The sequence below is a fragment of the Trichechus manatus genome, unplaced genomic scaffold (assembly GCF_000243295.1).
Source record: "Trichechus manatus latirostris isolate Lorelei unplaced genomic scaffold, TriManLat1.0 scaffold00219, whole genome shotgun sequence".
Taxonomy (NCBI): Eukaryota; Metazoa; Chordata; class Mammalia; order Sirenia; family Trichechidae; genus Trichechus; species Trichechus manatus.
The window spans coordinates 739,658-748,391 of NW_004444155.1; positions in this window are offsets into that span (position 1 = coordinate 739,658).

Consider the following 8,734-nt stretch of genomic DNA (forward strand, 5'->3'; position numbering starts at 1 on the left):
GCGATGGCGGGGGGGTGGGGGTGGGGGCAACCACCAGAGGAACAGCAGGGGCGAACCATCACCTGGTCCAGGCCTCTGCGTGGACCGCTGTGCCTCGCCTCTCCACCTTCCTGCTGTACTGGCCCCGAAGACAGGCCTGGCAGCAAGCAGTTCCTGGGCCTGCAGGCGTGTGAGGCGCAGCCACCTGGTCTGGCGGAGGCTGTGGAGGTGGCAGAAAGGCCTCTTTGGAAGAAGAGACTTCTGAGGCCCCTGCCTGACTCCTGCGGCCCGGCTCCCGCCGCCTCCTCTCGCAGCATGCCTGCCCCCATCTCCTGCGTGCAGCCCCCCACCTCAGTCTTACCGCGGGCCCAGCCTGGCTTCTCTGCCCAACCCAGGTAGTAAGAAGGGAACCGCTGGCGGCCCGTGCGGCCTCGCTCCCTCTCACTAACGTTACTCTCCTCCTCCCCCCTCCCTGGCTCCTCCTTAATGTGCAAAATAGTCAGATAGTAGATTTTTTACCGCTGTCATAAATGTGAAGTGTCGAGATAATCTGTAAGTGAGGAGTAGGTATAGGGAGACTCACACTTCTCGATTTCAAAACTTATCACAAAGCAATTTTATTCAATACTATGTGGTACTGGCATAAAGATAGACATTAGACATATAGATCAATGGAATAGAATTGAGAGTTTACAAATAAACCAATCCGTCTATTAATAAAACAACAACAACCAAAAAAAACTGTTGCCGTCGAGGAAATTCTGACTCATAGCGACCCTATAGGTCAGAATAGAACCGCCCCATAGGGTTTCCAAGGAGCAGCTCGTGGATTTGAACTGCCAGTCTTGTGATTAACAGCCAAACACTTAACCACTGTGCCATCAGAGATCCAGGTACAGAATTGTTTCAGAAGTGGAAGTCAACTAATTTTCAACAAGGGTGCCAGGACTATTTGTTGGTGAAAGAGTAGTCTTTTCAACAAAAGGTGCTGGGACAACTGAATAGGTAGATGCAAAGAATGAAGTTGGACCCTACCTCACAACATATATAAAAACTAACTTTAAATGGATCAAAAACATAAATATAAGAGCTACAACGATAGAATTCTTAGAAGAAAGCATAGGTATTAATCTTCATGACCTTGCCTAAGGGAAATAAAAACATATGTCCACACAAAAACTTGTACATGAGTTATTTATAGCAGCATTATTTATAATAGCCCCAAAGTGGGAACAACTCAAATGTCTATCAATCGACGAATAGATAACCAAAATATATACAATCTATACAATGCAATGTTATTCAGTCATAAAAAGGAACGAAATACTGACACATGCTACAACATGGATGAATCTTGAAAATATTATGCAATGTGAAAATATGAAGTTACAAAAATCACATACTGTATGATTGCATTTTTATGAGATGTCCAAAACAAGCAAATCCATAAAGACAGAAAGTAGGTTGGAGGCTGCCAGATGCTGGGGAAGGGAGACACGAGGAATGATTCCTAATGGGTATGGGGTTTATTTTGGGGGTGATGAAAATGTTCTGGAATTAGATTGTGGTAATAATTGCACAATTTTGTGAATATACTAAATACCACTATATTGTGCACTTTAGGGAAATTGTATAGTATAGAATTATATCTCAATAAAATAAAGAATATTTAGGGTAACATAACAGAACAAGGAGTATCTAGGGTTAGGATTAGGGTTAGGGTTATTATATCATTCACAACTCTGGATAAAATCCAAAGTAATTAGGCATACCAGTAAACCAGTAAAAGTGATCCACACTCAAAAGACAATATCAATAGAGACTGACCCTGAGTGGATCACAGATGGTAGAATTAAAACAGCTGGGATTTTAAAACAGCAATTTATAACTATGCTCAAGGAAATTAGGAAAATAGGAAATCTCAACAGAAAAATGTATTTGAAAAACAGAAAAAAATAGAAATAGTAGCAAAGAAACAAAAGAGTGAACCCTAATGTAAACTATGGACTTTAGTTAATATACTCACTACTCACTTATGGACATGGCTGTGTTCCAAAGACTAGGTCATTTTGCAAAAATCAGCATTATGTGAAAATGGAGGATTTTTTTTTTCTGTTTTCAGACCATTTGTCTGATTTTTTTTTTTTAATTTAGAAAATATGATCATAGAAATAATAATAGCTAAGATTTACTGATGTACTCATCACTGTGACAAATCCAGTGGAGATTATTCCCCCACTGGAGAAGGAGGCTTGGAGGAGACAAAGCTGGATGAAGCCAGGATGAGTGACTCGAGGGCCCATGGCTTAACCACTTCACCTTCCTCCTGTTCTGGGTCAGAGCTTCCCTTGAGGAGCTGCCTCCAGGGTTCCGCTCCCACCCCTGCAAGCCCTGTGTTCACGATCCTGGAGCCTGCTCTGCCCTCCCAGCCTAAAGAGTCACCAAGGCTCCAGGTTTCCTGCGAGGGCACTGGGCCTGGACCCACTGAGGTGGAGGCTTCAGGCCCAGTTCAGCTCACTTTGTGATGTCATTAAACTCACATGCATTTCTTCCAAACAACTTCTCCAATGCCTCTTTTTTTCCTCCCTTCCCACCTGTCACGGATTTACTTGTGTCCCCCCAAAATGTGTGTCAGCTTGGCTAGTTCATGATTCCCAGTATTGTGTGATTGTCTACCATTTTGTCATCTGATGTGATTTTCCTATGTGTTGTAAATTCTACCTCTATGATGTTAATGAGGTGGAATTAGTGGCAGTTACGTTAATGAGTCAAGACTTAATCTACAACATTAGGTTGTATTTTAAGTCAATCTCTCTTGAGATATAAAAGAGAAGCGAGCAGAGAGACGCAGGGACCTCATACCACCAAGAAATAAGAGCCAGGAGAAGAGCACATCCTTTGGACCCCGGGTCCCTGCACTTAGAAGCTCGTTGACCTGGGAAGATTGATGGCAAGGACCTTCACCCAGAGCTGACAGAGAGAGAAAGCTTTCCCCTAGAGCTGACACCCTGGATTTGAACTTCTAGGCTCCTAAACTGTGAGAGAATAAAATTCTCTTTGTTAAAGCCATTCCCTTGTGGTATTTCTGTTATAGCAGCACTAGGTGACCAGGACACTACCCCACAGCAATTTTGAGCTGCAGGGCCTCAGGCTGCACAGGAGCTGGGAACCCAGAACAGGTGCCCGCTGGCTCAGTGCTGCCTGTGTGTCCTCCCAGAGGCCATGGCCACAGAGGAGGCTGGCCCCACGCAGCAGCTGGACATGGCACCCCCACCGGCAGGAGAGAGCTAAGGGTGTGGAGCAGCATGTCCCAGGTTCCCAGAGGCCACCTGGAGAACTTCTTCGAGGAAGGGGATATTCCACAGCCATTGCCACCATGCCCACCACCATGCCCGCCACCTCGTTAATGCACAAAATAGTCGGATGGTAGATTTGTTACTACTGTAATAAATTTGAAATGTTGGATAGCAAGATAGTCGATAAGTGAAAAGTAGGTGTAATAATGTATGAGTATTGATTCATTTATTGGTTCATTGGTTTTATTGACTACAAAAAGGCATGACTGTGTGGATCAAAACAAATTATGGATAACATTGCAAAGAATGAGAATTCCAGAACACTTCTTTGTGTTTGTGTGGAACCCGTACATAGGCAGTCATTCGAACAGAACAAGGGGATTCTGTGTGGTTTAAAATCAGAAAAGGTGTGCATCAGGGCTGTATCCTTTTACTTGGATTAGCAATCAATGCCCACGGAAGCAGCATTAAAAAAATCAAACGACGTATTGCATTGAGTAAATCTGCTGCAAAAGACCTCTTTAAAGTGTTGAAAAGCAAATACGTCACTGTAAGGACTAAGGTGCACCTGACCCAAGCCGTGGTATTTTCAATCACCTCGTATGCGTGTGAAAGCTGGACAATGAATAAGGAAGACTGAAGAAGAATGGATGCATTTGAATTACGATGTTGGTGAAGAGTATTGACTATACCATGGAATACCAAGAGAAAGAACAAATCTGTCTAGGAAGAAGTGCACCAGAATGCTCCTTAGAAGTGAGGATGGTGAGACTCCGTGTTGCTTACTTTAGGCATGTTATCAGAGAGCATCAATCTTTGGAGAAGGATATCATGCTTAGTAAAGTAGAGGGTCAGTGAAAAAGAGAAAGATCCTCAATGAGATGGATTGACACAGTGGCTCCAACAATGGGCTCAAACATACCCACTATCGTGCCCACAGGACTGAGCAACGTTTCATTCTGTTACACATGGGTTCACTATGAGTCAAAACCAACTAAACAGAACCTAACAACAACAGCACATTGGTTCATTAATTGTAACAAGTGTACTACACTAATGCAAAATATTAATAAAAAGAGAGAGGGTATATGGGAACTGTGTACTTTCTGCTCAATTTTTCTGTAAACCTAAAAGTGCTCTAAAAATTAAGTAAAAACAAACCACACCAAACACAGATTAAGAAAATCTTGAACGTAAGTAGAAAGGGGGACAACAATTCAAATGACTGTGGATTTCTCATCAGAAACCAAGGAGGCGAGAAGACAGTGGAACAAATGCTGAAAGAAAAGAACTGCCAACACTGAATACCATATCCAGTAACAAAAAAATCCTTCAAGAATAAAGAATTGAGAATAAAAAATATTCTCAATTAATGAAAATTACGATAATTCATTACCAGCAGAACTGCTCTAAAGGAAATGCTAAAAGAAATTCTTCAGGGTGAAGGGAAATTGTACCAGAGGGGAACTTGGAAATTCAGGAATGAGTGAACAGCAAAATAAATGATAAATATCTGGATGAATGTAAAAATTGGTTCATTTCTTTCAGTTTCTTTAAAATATGCACGACTATTGAAAGCAAACATTACAGCCTTGACTTTGGGGTTTTTAATATACGTAGATGTCATGCAAAACATGACAACTATAACATAAAGGGGATAAAGACATGTATATAGCTCTAAGTCATTTACATTTTATTTTCAATAGTAAAATCCTAACCAACCAGTTGCCACTGAGGTGATTCTGACTTTTGGCAACCCCATATGCAGTATAGAACTATGTTCCACAGGGTTTTGTTTTTGTTGTTGAGAATATACACAGCAAAACATACACCAGTTCAACCATTTCTACATGTATAATTCAGTAAAATTGATTACATTCTTTGAGTTGTGCAACCTCACCCTCTGTCTTAGGCTAGATTCCCTAGTGAAGCAAAACCAGCAAAACGTACATATATACAGGTGGCACCGTGGTTAAGGCTTCAGCTGCTAACCAAAAGATTGGCAGTTCAAATCCACCAGCTGCTCTTTGGAAACCCTGTGGGGCAGTTCTACTCTACTCTGTTCTACAGAGTCACTATGACATTGACTCAATGGCAACATGTTTGGTTTGGTTTCCGTTTACATATATATAGATATAGATGGACATCAAAGACATCATACATGAAGAAAGCAAAATGTCACTAAAAAGACAGGAAAGAAAGAAAAAAACAAAATGGATGTCAGAAGAGACTGAAACTTGCTCTTGTATGTAGAGTAGCTAAAGCAAGCAGAAGAAATGATGAAGTAAAAGAGATGCACAGATTTCAAGGGGCCGCTTGAGAAGACAAAATAAAGTATTATAATGAAATGTGCGAATTCCTAGAGTTAGAAAACCAAAAGAGAAGCACATGCTCAGCATTTCTCAAGCTGAAAGAACTGAAGAAAAAATTTAAACCTTGAGTTACAATATTGAAGGATTCTACAGAGAAAATATTGAATGATGAGGAAACATCAAAAGAAGATGGAAGGAATACACAGTCACTATACCAAAAAGAATTGGCTGACGTTCAACCATTTCAGAAGGTAGCATATGATCAAGAACCGATGGTACTGAAGGAAGAAGTCCAAGCTGCAGTGAAGGGAATTGTGAAAAAAAAGACTCCAAGAATTGACAGAATACCAATTGAGATGTTTCAACAAATGGATGCAACACTGGAAGTGCTCACTTGTCTATGCCAAGAAATTTGGAAGACAGTTTCCCGGCCAGCTGACAGGAAAAGATTCATATTTGTGACCATTCCAAAGAGAGGTGATCCAACAGAATGCAGAAATTATTGAACAATATCACTAATATCACACACAAGTAAAATTTTGCTAAAGATCTTTCAAAAGTGATTGCAGCAGTACATCAACAGGGAACTGCCAGAAGTTAAAGCCAGATTCAGAAGAGGACGTGGAACGAGGGATATCATTGCTGATGTCAGATGGATCCTAGCTGAAAGCAGAGAATGCCAGAAAGATGTTTACCTGTGCTTTATTGACTGTGCAAAGGCATTCAAGTGTGGGGATCATAACAAATTATGGATAACATTGTGAAGAATGGGAATTCCAGAACACTTAATTGTGCCCATGAGTAACCTGTACATAGACCAAGAGGCAGTTGTACAAACAGAACAAGGGGACACAGTTTAAAATCAGAAAATGTGTGTGTCAGGGTTGTATCCAGGTTGTATTCAATCTGTGTGCTGAGCAGATAATCCAAGAAACTGGACTGTATGAAGAAGAAAGAGGCATGAGGATTGGTGAAAGACTCATTAACAACTTGTGATATACAGATGACACACCTTGCTTGCTGAAAGTGAAGACTTGAAGCAGTTACTGATGAAGATCAAAACCACAGCCCTCAGTATGGATTATACCTCAACATAAAGAAAACAAGAATCCTCACAACCTGACCAATAAGCAACATCATGATAAACGGAGAAAACATTGAAGTTGTCAAGGATTTTATTTTGCTTGGATCTACAATCAATGCTCAGGGAAGCAGCAGTCAAGAAATCAGACGCCGTATTGCATTGGGCAAATCTGCTGCAAAAGACTCCTTTAAAGTGTTGAAAAGCAAGGATGTCACTTTGAGAACTAAGACGTGCCTGACTCAAGCCATGATATTTTCAATCGCCTCGTATGCATGCAAAAGCTGGGCAATGAATAAGAAAGAAGAATCGATACATTTGGATTATGGTGTTTGCAAAGAATATTGCATATACTATGGACTTCTAGAAGAACGAACGAACAAATCTGTCTTGGGAGAAGTACAGCCAGAATACTCCTTAGAAACAAGAATAATGAGACTTCATCTCACGTACTTTGGACATGTTATCAGAAGGGACCAGTCCCTGGAGAAGGACATCATGCTTGGTAAAGTGGAGGTTCAGCAAAAAAGAGCGAGACACTCGATGAGATGATTCACACAGTGGCTGCAACAATGGGCTCAAGCACAGCAACGATAGTGAGGATGGTGCTGGACCAGGCAGTGTTTCCTTCTTTTGTACACAGGGTCACTATGAGTCGAAACTGCCTTGATGGCATGTAACAATATCTACGGTATTTGTAATGACATCCCCTCTATCATTCCTCATATTGACAATTTGTGTTTTATCTCTCTTCTTAATCAGTCCTGTTAGACACTTATGAATTTTATTAAGTAAATGCAATTTTTATAGTTAAATGTACACTTACCATACAACCCAGGGAACCCACTCCTGGGAATTAACCCAAGAGAAACAAATATTTATGTTTACACAAAAATCTGGACACTAATTTTATAAAAAACCACCAAACTGGCAGTTTGCATTCTGAAAGTGACTATAGCATTTTGCATTACCAAAAACAACACACGAGAGTTTCAACTGCTGCCCATGATCAACAACATTTATTTAATAAGTCCTCTTTATGTGCCAGGCACTGTACTAGGCACTGCATCATACACACAAACTTACAAGGCCCACACCCCAAAAGTTTGGTGGTGGGCCTCCAAGAAGAATGAGAATCCCAACCCTTTAGATTGGAAGCCTCCTGCAGACAGGGCTGCATTGTGTGGACTAGACTATTCCCCAGTGTCCAGCCAGGGCTAGCCTATGGAGAGTAAGTATTGGCTAGCTGACTGATATGTGACAAACCAGTGCTGGCTCACAAGAGTGGGAGAAGGGTGTGGCCCTAATAATGGTATGGTCTTGCCTGGGCTAAGGGAACCCCCCACATCACAGGTAGTCCCAGCTGACTACATACCATGAGGCACGTGGTTACTTTTGCTCCAAGGGTAAGTAACAATACCTTTTGCCTGGGCGTTTAAACAGATGAATCACTTAGATTTGGGTTCAGCTGCATGAAACAGAAACCTAACAACCAGTAGCTTAAATAAGCAGGGTTTATTTTCCTTAGCAAACAAGACATCTGGAGGTAAGAGGCCCAGGACTGACACAGCTACTAAAGGAAGTCATCAAGGAAGTGAGCCCCCTCTATTGTCTCTCTTCCTAAATTTCCACCCTAAGCTCTTAGCTCTTGTCCTCATGGTCCTGGAATGGCTGCTGCAGCTCCTGGCATTGGGTCTAAACTCCCAGGAGGAGGAAGGGAAAGGACACACACCAGCTAAGTCTGTCTCTTTTTACTAAAAAAACAGTGGCTTTGCTTGAAGCCACACACACAAGAGTTCACTTACATCTCATTAGCCAGAACTAAGTCACACAGCTACCCCTAACTGCAAGGGAGTCTGAGGAGGTGGAATGGGGCTTATTTTTAATCAGGAACATTACAGCTCTGAACAGAAACAGGATTGTGTTGGCAAGGGAGGAGAGAAAAACTGGATGCTGGGTAGCCAGTTTCCTCTCGGTGCCCCCACAGAGGTGTGTGTGCACACACTCACTCACAGGTGTATCTCACCCCCTTTCCTCTTACAACCACAATCCTAGGGGCAAGGCGT